The sequence below is a fragment of the Anabrus simplex genome, chromosome 2 (genome assembly GCF_040414725.1).
Source record: "Anabrus simplex isolate iqAnaSimp1 chromosome 2, ASM4041472v1, whole genome shotgun sequence".
NCBI classification, from domain to species: domain Eukaryota; kingdom Metazoa; phylum Arthropoda; class Insecta; order Orthoptera; family Tettigoniidae; genus Anabrus; species Anabrus simplex.
The window spans coordinates 1,085,605,945-1,085,620,817 of record NC_090266.1 but is presented as its reverse complement, the minus strand read 5'-3'; positions in this window follow the sequence as shown (position 1 = coordinate 1,085,620,817).

The window sequence follows — 14,873 nt, the reverse complement described above, 5'->3', positions numbered from 1 at the left end:
AACTATAATCTGGAAATTTAAAACAAACTTTCAATCTGGAATACCAATTATCGGAAATAATGAAGCTAACACTTGCGGAGTCCAACAGTACCGTGACCGGTTCATAATTTATTTCAATTTTGAGGAAGGGCACAAATTCTGGAGTCTCGGAGGCGATTTTGAGACATTCTCTAGGACCTTCAAAAGATCCATCCTCAGAAAATTCGATGCCTGAATCGAACTGGTCTGAGCCTCGAGAAGCTGAATGTGGTGGCTCAGCCGAGCGCGCTAGTCGCTTTCCATCACTCAGATTAGCGGAGGCAGCACCAGACGTAGAACAAGCATTTGTGCTGTAATCTGATTTACTGTTTTTAGCAAGGTGTGAGAACGATCAGCACTTAAAATATCCTTCAGACGATTCTGCTTCCTTTCTAGATCAATCAGATTTTACAAAAGGACATTTATTTCGAAGATTGTCCGCTGATCCACACGCATGATATTTGCGGAGAGAGAATGTTCGGCAAGGTGGCGGCCGAGAACTATTAGAGGAGGGTGGAGGTTCCTAGTGACTCGCAGAGTGTTTGCGTATCTAATTCCCTCCGTGGACACTGCCACAGCCTCGAGTTCTGAAAATGTTGGCGACAGGGGAGGAAAACACAAATAAGACCTCTAAGATGGAGATATCCCTTCAACAATGGTCTGCACAATTTGACTTTGAGAGTAGTGGAGGGCAAACACCCTTGTTTAAAATTTGATGTCCTGGATGAAATCTGCTAGATTCTCGTCTAGCCTTTGGAATCGGAGGTAGTACTTTTGCACTAATGAAGACATAGCTCTTGCAAGGATGAAATTAGCTAAGAGATGAGCATGGAAGATTTCTATAGTACTTGTATTCGCTATGGCGTTTACGATTTTCTCTGAGAAGATACCAACAGATTATGAGTAAATGATCTGTAAAATTTGAGAATGCGAGAGAGAAAACACTAATACATGATCCTGAAATTCCACAAGAAATCTTAGAAAAGCAATCATGTCGTTAGTAGAACTGACTGAGAATTTCGAAATGCCCTTAAGCAACATGGCTAAGGGGCGAGGCAAACTACTGAAAGCTGGTTATATTAACGGAGTGGGCGCTGGAAGATGAGGAGGTTCGAAGGTTGCCTTACTTATAAAGAAGTGTGGAAGGTGTGGTGGGTGAATAACAAGTTTTTCAGATGGGGCAGAAGCTTGTTGTGTGTCAACAGATTCCCTACTCTCAGGAGACTTATTACGGTCCTCTTCAGTTTGTACCTTTAATGAGGTAAGATAGTCACTCTTTGCACTAGCGGGTCCGGACAACAATTCATTAACCTTATTCATCAAATCAGAAATATGTTCAACCAGAGTGTTAGCCATACTAGAATTATCCTCATTAAGTTTCAGGGACAAAAGGTCCCTCTCACTCTTATAGAAATGGAATAACCTAGCTTGAGCATGATTAAGTTGATTTCAGGAGAGTTCATCTCCTTCAAAAAGATAAGAACAGAGGTAATTTCAGTAATATTGTCATTGATGTTGGATAGAACATCACCAATTTTTTTCTCCCGATACAACGGAGTACTGATGGGGAATTCTAAAGAATCTTTAAGCCTAGATGCGTCTGTCGCAACCGTGCAACCAGAATGGACCTTTCTAATAAAGAGTTCGTAAATCAGCCCTTCCTTGCGCAGATACCACGGAGCAAGGAATTCCCTAGGACCAGGCATAATGAAAGATTTTTTTTTGAAAATTTGGAAGAGTCCGGAAACAGAAAAAAGTTTAGAGTCGATTCCAAATTCTATGAAAAGTCGTCAAAAGGGGCTTTGTCCAGATCCATTCAATCAAGATCTGCTACTACTTATTACTGGGTTTTGGTAGGTTGAAGAGCTGTAAGAAGGTGCGGGCTTGAATGGGTGGACAGAGAAAGATGAAAGCATAATTTAAAACACCGAAATTTGAAATTTTATTTCTTTCCTTTCTATTTTCTTACTTTAAACTGATTAAGTAATCTGAATGAGCAATAAGGAAAATGGGAAACTATGAGCTCGTCAGCTAGGATAATAACATTGGGTTAAAGTTAAAATGTCGTTAAAATTGAGAAGATACTCGATACAATAGCTTACAAATAAATGAGCATGGTAGCACTAAAGGTACACTCTAACAAAGAGCATAATTGCTCTACTCAATTACACCTTAGGAGACGGTCGTCCAAAATTTAGTACAATCAGGCCTCTCAAAGGCACAAGTTCTTTTATCCAAATTTTACATTCGATCACTCCGAAAACAATGTGCACTGTCATTTCAGCCCGACAGTCTATTACACACTCATTTATAATAAACGACACTTTAAAAGAAATCGACCATGAACAACTTGGTAGGAGGTGAAACACTTGCACTCCTCTTGAAATACATTTTGAAAAACACTTAAGATACTATATGGGCTTATTGCCCGAAGTTACAGAGACTAATCCTATACTGCAGAGGCTGACTAGATGGTGAAAATATTAAGTTCCAAAATAGAGTTAAAATTTAAAACTTTAGATAATCATAGTCACCCCCATACCAAGTTGAATGAGAATTTAAATAGGGTGAGCACTCTTTATTCCCTAAGTTACATCTTTCCCAGCAGGTTGAATAGAGTCCTTAGACTTGAATTTAAAACCTTCCCCTCGAGTCAGCTTTCTGGAGCTATCACATATTTAAAAGATGTCAGCCATTACCTTGAACTAGTGGGTCTCCCTCCATTAACCGTATGTACTCTAGACTGGAGCGAAGAAGAAGGCAACATGGTCCAAAAGCTACCAGCTTTTATAGCAGAGGGGAAGGTTCCAAAACTATCTAGGCCGATGGCCTGTACACACCCCTCTTTTAATTGGCTACAAAAATGTGTACAAACATTTCTGATTGGTTGACAACTTCAAGAAGAAGGAGGCCATGTAGTGCTGACAACTCCAGCACAAAAAAATCAACAAACACTGCAGGTTAACAAATATATAGGATAGATTTTCCCTTGAAAATTAATTGTCCGTCCTCCCACCAGAGGGGGCACATAAGTCGACAGTAGAGACACCTGAAAATTAAAGGTGCAATCTTCATCCAATACACAGTTCAGGGTTTACATCACAGATGGCCTTGTAAAAGGCGCCCAGTTCAAATGCACGGAGGTGTACCTCCGGTGCAATTGTTATTGTTATTTCCATCATTATCATCAAGACACAACCTGCTCTGAAATTCTAGGAGGCTATCAAAATATGAGGGCCTGCCTAGGCAGGACAATATAGGCGTGCTCTGTTTACCCGGAAGTGCTGGTTTCTATTCCCAGTCCGGAAATTATGAAAAATGGACACGAGTATTTCCTCTTTCCTCTTCCGCAGAGGCCAATGGCCCTATGGTGCACAAAATACACTAAAACTAAGTATCAGGTTAATATCCGTGGGAAAAGCAGCTTCTACTGTCCGATACCTTAGCTCTAATATTGATAAAATATTTCTAAAGAATTCCGGTAAAGGGGTGCCAAAGTTCACCAAGGAATCCCTCAAAATTTAAAAACTTAATGAATAAGAATTACTCTTCATGTCCCGGATAAATGCTGCAAATCTGGTATTCTGTTACATGGGCATTACCTACAACCCTCTGAAAATGATTAAAACTATGAAGTACTTGTTAGATTCATTAACACTATAATATGTAAAAGCAAAATGATGCAATTAATATATTTTAGCAAGCAAATTGATTTAGGAACAATTTTCTTTGATACAGTTCTCTTCCTACTCACAATTTCTAGTATTATTTTATATTGATGTATGTTGATTTCAATTTTTAGACCTTGGTTTAGTTCTTCTGAGATGCAGTCTACATTTACGTTACCAAGCGTATTCCCGGTGCCGTGCCAGATGCGACCGTGCCGCATACGACCAGTGTTGACCACACAATTTTCATTTTAATATGCTATGTCCCTGCCTGCTGTCATTTCTTGATGGATGCAGTACTTCTGCATCCATCTCTTGGCACAGGCCAGAGTAAAGTGTAGCTTCCACCGAAGTCACAGTCTCATCCATGGCTGTGACAATATGGAAGTTGCTGGGGTATGAGTAGTGCTGAGTAATGCCATTCAGAGCACGACTAGTGCATGTGAGTGTTATGAAAGGTGCTGCTCATAGAGTCAGTCGTGCTGCAATAGTGCTTTCTGACCCAGTGAGGAAAGCAATGGCAAACTACCTCACTCCTCATCTTGCCTAGTACGCCTCATTTTGGTGCTGCCATTGGTTTTTGGGGTTTCCTTATAACCGCATAACCTTTGGTGGTGCTATTTGAGGATCCAACCAGCCTCTGGGCTGATGACCTAACAGACAGATGCTATGTCATCATGCAAGATAAGGTAAGCTAAATCAGAAATAGAAAATGTTAGAAAGTAGGGGAAAAATATATAGCGCTGCTTACCGGGCAAGGATGAAATTGTTCTGTTCAAAATCTGTTCAAATAGCGAACTTCCATAACCTCAAACCGTGCACATTTAATTATGTACACTGAATTGCTCGACGGGAAATACAATCTTTATAAGCCATTATGGAGAACAATTCCAACGACTCCGTTGAAGTTTTATAAATAATAATTAATGAGTAGTCCAGCATTTCTAACACGGAAATTTAAATGAAAAATGCACGCAGTACCTCACACACAAAAGTAATATATAAAATCAACTCAAGAACTCCGTCGTTGAAAACGAAATCAGTGTAATATATAATTTGGAATGCCATAAACAGCGATATTCCTTCCCCGGAGAAAGCATAGTTGGGTCATAATAATGCAAGATAAATTTTAATGTAAAAAACCCTAAAAATATGAGGTGAAATATACAGTGTGCCAATTCTGTACTGAATTTACTAGAATAACAAAAGCTCAATTATACTTTAACGAAGATTAATTTGTTTTACAGTTACCTTGTCTATGTCCTACATGCATTTCCTGGAGATCATTCGGATCATTCCTTGGATTTTGGGCGAACAGATGTGACAGAGCAGCATCTTCCTAAGTTCCTTTTGAAGAATTTACTGTGAAGTACCAGCACTAAGCGCAATGTCACTTGAACCACTGCTACTGCCCCTACGTTACGTAACACTCCTGGAAGAAACAGGTAGTTTTACAACACGAAATATATTGATTCTTTTACATTTTATCGTACAACATGCCCATATATGGAGCTGCATTTCCATATCTGGGAGAAAGTGCCAAACAGGTTACCTCAGAGCGTTATGGCTCTGCCTATTACGGCTATTTTGGGAGATGGCTGGTTCTAATCCACAGTCGGCCTTCCTGGAAAATTGTATTTCGTGGTTTCCCATTTTCATCTCCAGCCAAATGCCGGGATGGTACCTCTTTCATGGCCATGACCACTGCCTTCCAATTTATACCCAGTACACCTGCAGACAACATTCTCACAGCAGTACATGTAGTTCATTCCCAAATGGTGTATCAGGAAAAAGCAGGTACTGATCTGGCGAATCAAACATGTCCTCGGACACTCCCGGCACTAAAAGGCATGTGCTAAAGGAATTAAATTTGAAAACTTTCAAGGTAATCTTATGAAGTGGAAGAATTTATTCAGATACTTAAAATCTTCGTGAGGTCGTGTTATATAATCCAAGCACATTCCAGTATATACAGGATGGAAGGCAACTGATGCATCAAATTAACACAATAGATCTTAGAGAGATGATCACAGTTTTCAGGTCTGTATCTTACAACGTTACGCTAAGACTTGGGAAAAAGGAGACGAGCTGCTAACAAAGCGGTATGTTCTGAACTGTCGGTGCAGAGATGGCGTGGAATGGCGCTAGTAGACGAATACAATTGAGTTGCGATTGTAAGTCGGAATTCAAGAGGAAAATTTGGCGCAAAAATCGTTTATAGGAAGAGGAGTCGAGGTTTGGAATAATTTACCAGGGGAAATGCTCGATACATTTCCAAATTCTCAGAAATTATTGAAGGAAAGACTAGGTAACCAGCCTATAGGCTATCTGCCGCTTTCCGCGACTGGTGACGGGCGGCTGATTTACTGGTGGCATGCCGCACGATGCTTAATCCACTCGGTCACTAGCGGCACGATTGTGGCGTGGTCGCATTCGGCACTGTCGCTTCTGGCACGTAACTGTATTTCCTCTCCAGTTGTTGCTTTGGATATTCAACTCCCTTATAGAGATAACACGTTCACTCTTTAGAAGCGATATCCGTTTAGTCTTGACCTATATAGTAACTACAGAGGAATCCAGACATTGGCCCTAGATGTGTTTAATAACTAAACCGAAGAAGGATTTCAAACAGTTATTTGAAATAGAGAGCAAGACCTCGGACGATATTAAAATCAGTGTTCAATTAACACATAGTAATTACAATACTATAGGCCTTACTGAGGGTTATGAGCGAACAGTTTGATCTGAACGAGCCACACTTCTGAGTAATATCACAAAATTATCCAATAACTGGCTCGCACTACCGCCGACAGTACATGCTAGTTCTCATAATAAAACGTTCTCCGAAATCTGAACTATGGCACTTGCGACCATCCACAAACCAGAGTATCGACTATCGACCAGAAGAGTCACAGTATCCGAATCAGAATAGCTGCCTGCCACTTCCAGTGCTCATGACTATTTATATTGACTTGTAATTCAACCTACTTCTCCCTCCTGCAGTACCTGTCACTTGCGCTTATTTCCACTTAAAATACTTGAACTGACAATATTTAAAATGTTCTCTCTCACCACTTTAAATGTATTCAGTACTAGCTGATGTACCCGTGCTTCGCTACGGAATTCTACATTGTAGGCTATATAGAATTCTAGGTTAGGTGACCAAGATTGTATTAAATTGCAAAGCTTTTAACGTTACCCTAGAAACGCGACGTCGATCTCACCAAACATATTTTCTCATATGAAGACTGAGTTAGGGAATTTTCACTGTAATGGTAGACCCGCTTGCATACCATCAGTCACAATAAGGTTGGGAAGCTTTCATTTTAATAGTAGACACTCACTCTCCACCTGCCTTTTTACATTCTCAGAAAGACTGTCTTACTGGTTTTCCCAACAGAAATGAACAACCATTACAGTGACGTCAGTAGGAATGGCGCAATTAAAAGCAACGCTTTCATATGAAATACTCGATGAAATCACAAACGACACATTTTGTCACTTTTAAGGAACAGGTCTAAGCTCCCGATATTACAGTCCAAAGTTTCAGCGCTGGGATGACCAAGCCGCAGACAGCCGTGATCCGTGAACAATCTTCGTCCTTTTTCCGACGGGGAGGAGGTTGAATAGTGGAGACTCCTAGGGCAAAAATCATGCCCTTTTACCAATCTATTTCCTAGGAGTACACGATGAGTCGGTAAATATCAATTCAGTACACTGACGGCGGAAAAATCTGATCTGGAGGCAAATTTCTCCTCCAAGTCAAAAGAGAAACCCCCTCTTCACTGCTAATTTGAAAAAATGAATGTAGAATTTAATAAAAGTGAGGAGGAAGAAGCTTAAGAAACGGCTCTTTTCAGGGTTGAATTTTGAGTCATTTAGTGAATTGTGGTGCTATAATTTGGAATAGGCCTAAATTGTTATTCTAGACCAGGCCATAGGCCTACTACTACTACTAAGTGAGCCTATGCCTTAAGTATGCACACTGCTCATTCGAAACAGTGCATCAGAGTAGGGATCGAACAGCTAGAATACTATGATGAACCAGTGTGTTAGTACCAGCTGTATCAGAAAATGTATGAACCGCAGGAATGGCATGCTAAAGAAGAAAGTTTTCTAACTCCCCGGCTATTTTCCGCCAGTAATCAGTCAGGCTATTATACTCGGTACGCAGCAGTAATCCCATCTATCGGTGTTGAGAGGCAGCATAAGAGATAAAGAACACCGCCACTAATAATGGTCAATGTAATGTTATTGTTCATCAATGTTATGCGCTTTCGATGTTGTAGGTCTTCACATTTAGTTTTCTTCCGACTCTGAAATACCACTCCTATCATAGTCGGTACGGTAAAACTGAATAAAATATACGTGGTCCGAAATTGTACTCTCTGTAACATTTCTTATGTAGTACTTTTCGATAGAACCAATAATATAGCTATTTAAAAATTACATTTTAGGCGCCTTCCCCTAAACTACAGTTTAATCCAGTTTGAATAAAATTGTTTATAGCTTAGACTGTAGTTTCTAATTCGCCGTTTCTATATACCGATTTTCATTAAATTCTATTAACCCATTTTCTCGTGGCTCGGCACTGATATGGACTTAGCAACAAAAATACAAATTTATGAATATCTGTGTTATCATAGCCGCTACGGTAAAAATGTATAAGACATAAAGGGTCGGAAATTTAATCCTATATGACTTTGGTTATGTAGTATTTATCGATGCGACCACTAATAATATAAATATTTGAGAATTAAATTTTAGGCTTTCCCCCAAAGTACCATTTCTCTCAGCGTGAATAAAATGATGTATAGCCTAGATTTTAGTGGCTCGTTCTCCGACTTTGCATACACGTTTTCAATGAGACAGTACCACTAATAACGTGAATATTTAAGAATAAAATTTTTGGTCTTCGCTTAAACTACCATTTCATTCAGCCTAGATTGTAGCGACTTATTCCTCGACTTTGCATACCAATTCTCATTAAGATATCACCACTAATAACATAAATATTTGAGAATTAAATTTTAGGCCTTCTCCTAAACTACCATTTCAATCAGCGTGAGTGAAATTATTTACAGCCTAGATTATAGTCGCTACAATATAGGCTATACACGCTGAGAAAAATGGTAGTTTAGGGGAAGGCCTAAAATTTAATTGGCAAATATTTATTTTATTAGTGGTCGTATCTTCACGAAAATTGGTATACAAAGTCGGGGAATAGGTCGCTATAATCTAGGCTATCAATAATGTTATTCGCATTGAGTGAAATGGTAGTTTAGGGGAAGGCCTGAAATGTAATCTATATATCTAAAATAAGAGTTTTGTCTGTACATTGCTCAGAATTTGAAAAGAATGGTATTTCTGTATCGCTCATGTCGACAGTAACAAGAAAATGTACTTTTTACTTTTCCGTAATTTCTGTCTGTCTGTCTGTCTGTCTGTCTGTCTGTCTGTCTGTCTGTCTGTCTGTCTGTCTGTCTGTCTGTCTGTCTGTCTGTCTGTACACGCATCACGAGAAAACGGCTGAAGAGAATTTAATGAAAATCGGTATGTAAAGTCGGGGGAACAGCCGCTACAACCTAGGCTATAAATCATTTTATTCACGCTGAGTTAAATGGTAATTTAGGGGAAGGCCTTAAATTTAATTATCGAATATTTATATTATTAGCGGTCCTATCGATAAATACTATATACCTAAAGTTATATAGAATTCAATTTCCAATCATTTATGTCTTATACAGTTTTACCGTACCGGCTCTGATAACACAGATATTAACGAATTTGTGTTTTTGTTGCTAAGTCCATATCAACGCCGAGCTTCGAGATAATGGGTTAACAGAATTTAATGAAAACCGCTATATAGAGTCGGGGATAAGAAACTACAGTCTAGGCTGTAAATAATTTTATTTTCCCCGAGATGAAATGGTAGTTTAGGGGAAGGCACCTAAAATTTAATTTTAATTACCGGTACCTATGTTATTGGTGCTATCGAAAAGTACGGTACTACATAACAAAAGTTATAGACAATACAATTTCCGATCATTTATGTTTCATTCAGTTTTACTGTACCGACTATGATAAGAGTGGTATTTCAGAAGGCCTATAATATCCAAAGCGCTTAACACTGATCAACAATCACTTTACATTGACCATTGTTTGTTGTGATGTTCTTCGTTTCTTAAGGTGGCGCTCAACTCCGTTAGATGGGATTACTACTGCGTACCGAGTATAACAGCCTGACTGAACATTGGCGGGAAATAGCTGGGGAGTTGGAAAACTTTCTTCTTTATTATGCCATTCCTCTGGTTCATACATTTTCTGATACTGCAGGTACGTAACACGATGGTTCATCATAGCATTCGAGCTATTCAATCCCTACCTTGAAACACTGATTGGAATTAGTAGTGTGCATATTTAACGGAATAATGACAGAGGAGTGTTCATGGCAGTCTGCGACCTGGTTGTTCCAGCTCTGAAACTTTGGACTGTTAGATCGGCACCGTAGTACTGTTCGTTGAAAGTGAGAAAGTGTGCGGTTTTTCATTTGATCGAGTATTTTATATGATAACATTGCTTTCAATAGCTACATTTATTTATTTATTTATTTATTAATGTCTTTCTGTACATGGCGGGGCTCAGGCTATGAAGCCTGCTATTATGCCAAACCATATAATTATGCACCTGCATAAACATAATATACTGAACATTATAACTACTTAAAAAATAAGTTAATTATAATTTAAAGTTAATGTGAAATGTAATTTGTATGAAATGTAAAGCATCATAAAAATCATTTTAACATTTTAAAATTAATTTATAATATTTACTATTATTAAAGCTATATCTCGAAAAATATAAACTATAATGTATCTAACCTTACATTGACATTTTATTCATTTAACTTAATAATCTAAAATTTAAGGGTACTTCTAAGAGTAAATCAATCTGAGTGTAGGTAAAATTTCCAGCATATTCTTCTGAATAGCTTGAGGTTGCTTATGTCTCTAATTTCAGCCGGGAGAGAATTCCAGGAACGTATGGTCCCCGGTACAAATGACTTGTTATACGTACTACTGTGATGAGTGGGGATGGACAGCAGGGTGTGTACTGATGACCTTGAGGGTGTTCTGCCTGAGGGAGAGAGGTAGTTGAAATCTATTCTCAGATAATGTGGTTTACCTTTTCGTAGTATTTTGTGAAGAAGAGAAACAGCATGGTATTTACGTCTATCACATAATCTTAACCAGGACAGCTGATGGAGGAATGGGTTGATGTGGGAATGGAGCGGAACATTTAGAATGAATCGAATGCAGGCATTATGCGCCCGTTGAAGTTTAGAACCAAGTGAACAACTTATGTTATTATAGACTACATCACCATAATCAAATATTGGTAGTATTAGTCCTTGAATGAGCAGTTTCCTGGTTTGGACAGGTAGAAAATCTCTCAGTTTGTATAGTGAGTGTAATGAACCGAATACACGTTGACATTCCTACTGACGTTTTTGTAATGACCTATGTTGAATTCAGTTAGGAAAACCACCAAGTCAGTCTTTCTGAGAATCTCGTAGCGAAGCACGGGTACATCAGCTAGTATTAATATAATGTAAAATCATGATCTAATTACAATATTGAACCTTCCTGCGATTGAACAATACAGACTATAAAAAGTATTGTGTAATACTTACGTAAATTCTACTTGTTATAAAAATAGGAGCTATAAACAATATACATACCAAAAACATTTACACAGTGAACGCGTGAGAATGTTTTTCTTTCCATTACACATAATTTTGGAATAGTTTCACTGCGGTGGTAATAACGTACTTGAATAATGGACAGGGAACCTGTAAGTGTTTATATCTGCAGTTGCACTGCTCATATTGAACAGGAGTCATATCGAAGTACTGTACTCTATTGTAACGAATTGCAATCAACTTTAATATTACACTCTAATGTTGCTAACATCAATTTAAATTAGGTGACGAATTGTGAGTAATGTGTTGTTTACCAATGCAATAAATTTCGCATAATTAATCACTTTCCCTATCTCATTATCTGCTACGGCACCCAACAATCAGCTTCAGTATTGATCATATTTGTTGCAAGGCATGGCGTATCGACACACAAAAATACTGCGAATTCCAAAGTTAAATGTGTGGCTATAATGAGTTATTACAGCATTTTATTATTACTATAATAATAATAATAATAATAATAATAATAATAATAATAATAATAATAATAATAATAATAATAATAATAATAATAATAATAATAATAACTGCTTTAAGTCCCACTAAGTATTTTCTCGGTTTTCGAAGACGCCAAGGTGCCGAAATTTTGTCCCGCAGTAGTTCTTTTAAGTGCCAGTAAACCTACCGACACGAGGCTGACGTATTCGGCACCTTCAAATACCATTAGAGTGAGCCAGGATCGAATCTGCCAAGTTAGTGTCAGAAGGACAAAGCCTCAACCATCTGAGCCACTCAGCCCGGCTATCATTATTATTATCATAATTATAACAAGTTGTTATTCTTATTATTATTTGATTGGTGTATTGAGGTAAGAATATTTAAAGCTGAAAGTTCTCCGTGTTGGATATTAGTAATTTATTTGTACAGGCAGTTGGAAAACCCACGGCTATTTTCAAGTTTGAAAAAAACATCCAAGGGAAACTTTAGTGAGTCAAGCGGATAGTCCAAGCCTGACGCATAAATGTCCCCGAGTCAAACTTTGGGCGTGGTAGGGACATAGTCACGTGTTAACATGGCACGATATATCTTCCGCTCATGATTGAGCAGAGAGGCCTATACGAGCTTGGGGATTGCGAGACGGCGCTGCATGGGGAGTAAGAGGTCTACTTATACTTTAGGAAAACGCGATCCAGCTGACATTACCATCACTCGGGAAAAAGTTATGGGGAAGTTGACTGTGAATATTGTCTACTATGCCTTTTTCTGTGAACATTAGTGAGTGTACGTTTGATTATGAACGAAAGGAGCAGTAGTGTTGTTTGCTTGTTCATAATTATACAACTCTTGCGCTAGAGCACTGATTTTGGTCTTGTAAATCTCATCGCAATTTTCGGTGATCTATAGCCCGGTTTCACGGGATAGATCAACAGCGTGTGTTTGTGCAAGCGAAAGTGTCTCTGAAACCAACTGTTGGTGTCAGTGAAAAAAGACGTACAGTATCAAAGTGATATGCTATGTGATGACGGTGGGAGCCGGCAATCTTTGTTGATAAACGAAAACAATGAAGAGCAATATAATATGCATTGTAAAAGTTGGTCATCGGGTTCATTACCAATGATAGTGCAGTCTTCGCTAGTAGTATACTTTTTGGGGGGTTCTGTCGCATCCGGAATCCGGCGGCCCCAGGACGTGGCCTGATCCGGTGAGTGACGTCACAGCGCGGTACGGGCAGCTAGCTAAGAGCGTGCCCTTAACCTTATGTGGCTAAGAGCCTGCTCTTATAATAACATGACCCTACGCTGGCTACGTGTCCAGGCTTAACGTTACAGGCCTCGGGTTCGATCCTAGGCTTAAGGGCCTTAACCTTACAGATCCAAGTTCGATGAAAAAGTGCAAGATTACCCTAACAGCCAACGTGATTATGGTTAAGGGTGCAAGCTTAACCTAACAGGCATGCCGTGTCTAGATTTAACCTCACAGATACCGGGTTCTACTCCAGGCTTAATGGTGTTAACCGTACAGACTCTTGTTCGAAGCCTAAGAGTACATGCTTTAACCTAAGAGATTCAAAGTTCAACACACGTGCCAATCGCAAAAGAGTGGACGCTTAACCGAATAGACCTCAAGTTCGATACCCGGGATAACTGCAGGCCTAACGTTACGCTGACCACACGTTATTCTAACTTAACCCCCAGGGCTTAGAGCTGAAGTTGGAAGAAGATCGCGGCTATAAGACTTAATACATATTATTTATTCATAGTGGCGTAACATTGGAAAGTGACTTAAGGTAGCTTGGTGCTGAACTTAGAACAAGATGGCGGCTATAGGGCTTAATAAGTATGCTTCATTCATAGGGTGGAAAGCGACTTAGGTGGCTTGGAGCTGAATTTGGAACAAGATGACGGATAAAGGGATAAATACGTATGCTTTATTCATAGGGGCGTAACACTGGAAGGTAACCGGCTCCATGGCTAAATGGCTAGGGTGCTGGCCTTTGATCACAGCGGTCCCGGGTTCGATGCCCGGCAGATTTGTAAAACATAGTGTAGTTGTTGCTTGATTAATTTTGTAACTTTTCCCTTGTCCAACACTATTCCAAATACTAACTCAACTAGTGGTAGTGATGTTGACTAACGAGTTTATACAATATTAACTAGTAGTAGTAATAATATTGACTAACAAGTATATGCAATAGTAAATTCAACAAACGTTTTAAAGTACATCCTCTTCATTAATCCATGAATTGAAGGTGTTATTAAAACCGAGCCATTTGACATACTGTTTATTGCAACGACAATGAATATCACGTTCTATTAAATAGTGATTAAGATGTTTCATTTTCTGCAGCTTTTCGATGTAGAATACTCCTTTGATAGGCTGTCCTGAAAGATCGCGAAGTAAATAGGTAACTGGATTAGTAAGCTTAACTCTGTTGATCTGAAACCATTTCTGTGCTACAGTTAGTGGTACATCCTTTTGCGAAGACAGACTTATGTGTGCTGATGGGAACAATGTCAACTTTTTGAAAGCGATGGCGACGCGGATCAGCTGTTTTGATTATGTGACGAATAGCGTCTAAGTCTGATGTATTCTTGGTAACAAGACGTGGCTTTGTGCTTATAGTGCAATGAGGCGCATCGTTGTAGGCAGTCACAAGTCTAGGTAGGAGATCAATCCAGCGAAATCGTTCGCTGAAAACTATGATGTGGCGAGGATTTACAGCTCAAGGCTCTTATCGCTGGATCGATCTCCTACCTAGGCTTGTGTCTACCTACAACGATACCCTCATTGCATTATCGGCACAAACCACGTGTTGTTACCAAGAATACACCACGCTTAGACGCTATTCATCACATAATCAAAACAGCTGATCCACGACGCCATCGCTTTCATAAAGGTAATTTTATTCGCATCAGCAAACATAAGTCTGTCTTCGCAGAAGGATACACACCTAACTGGAGCACAGAAATTGTTTCAAATCAGCA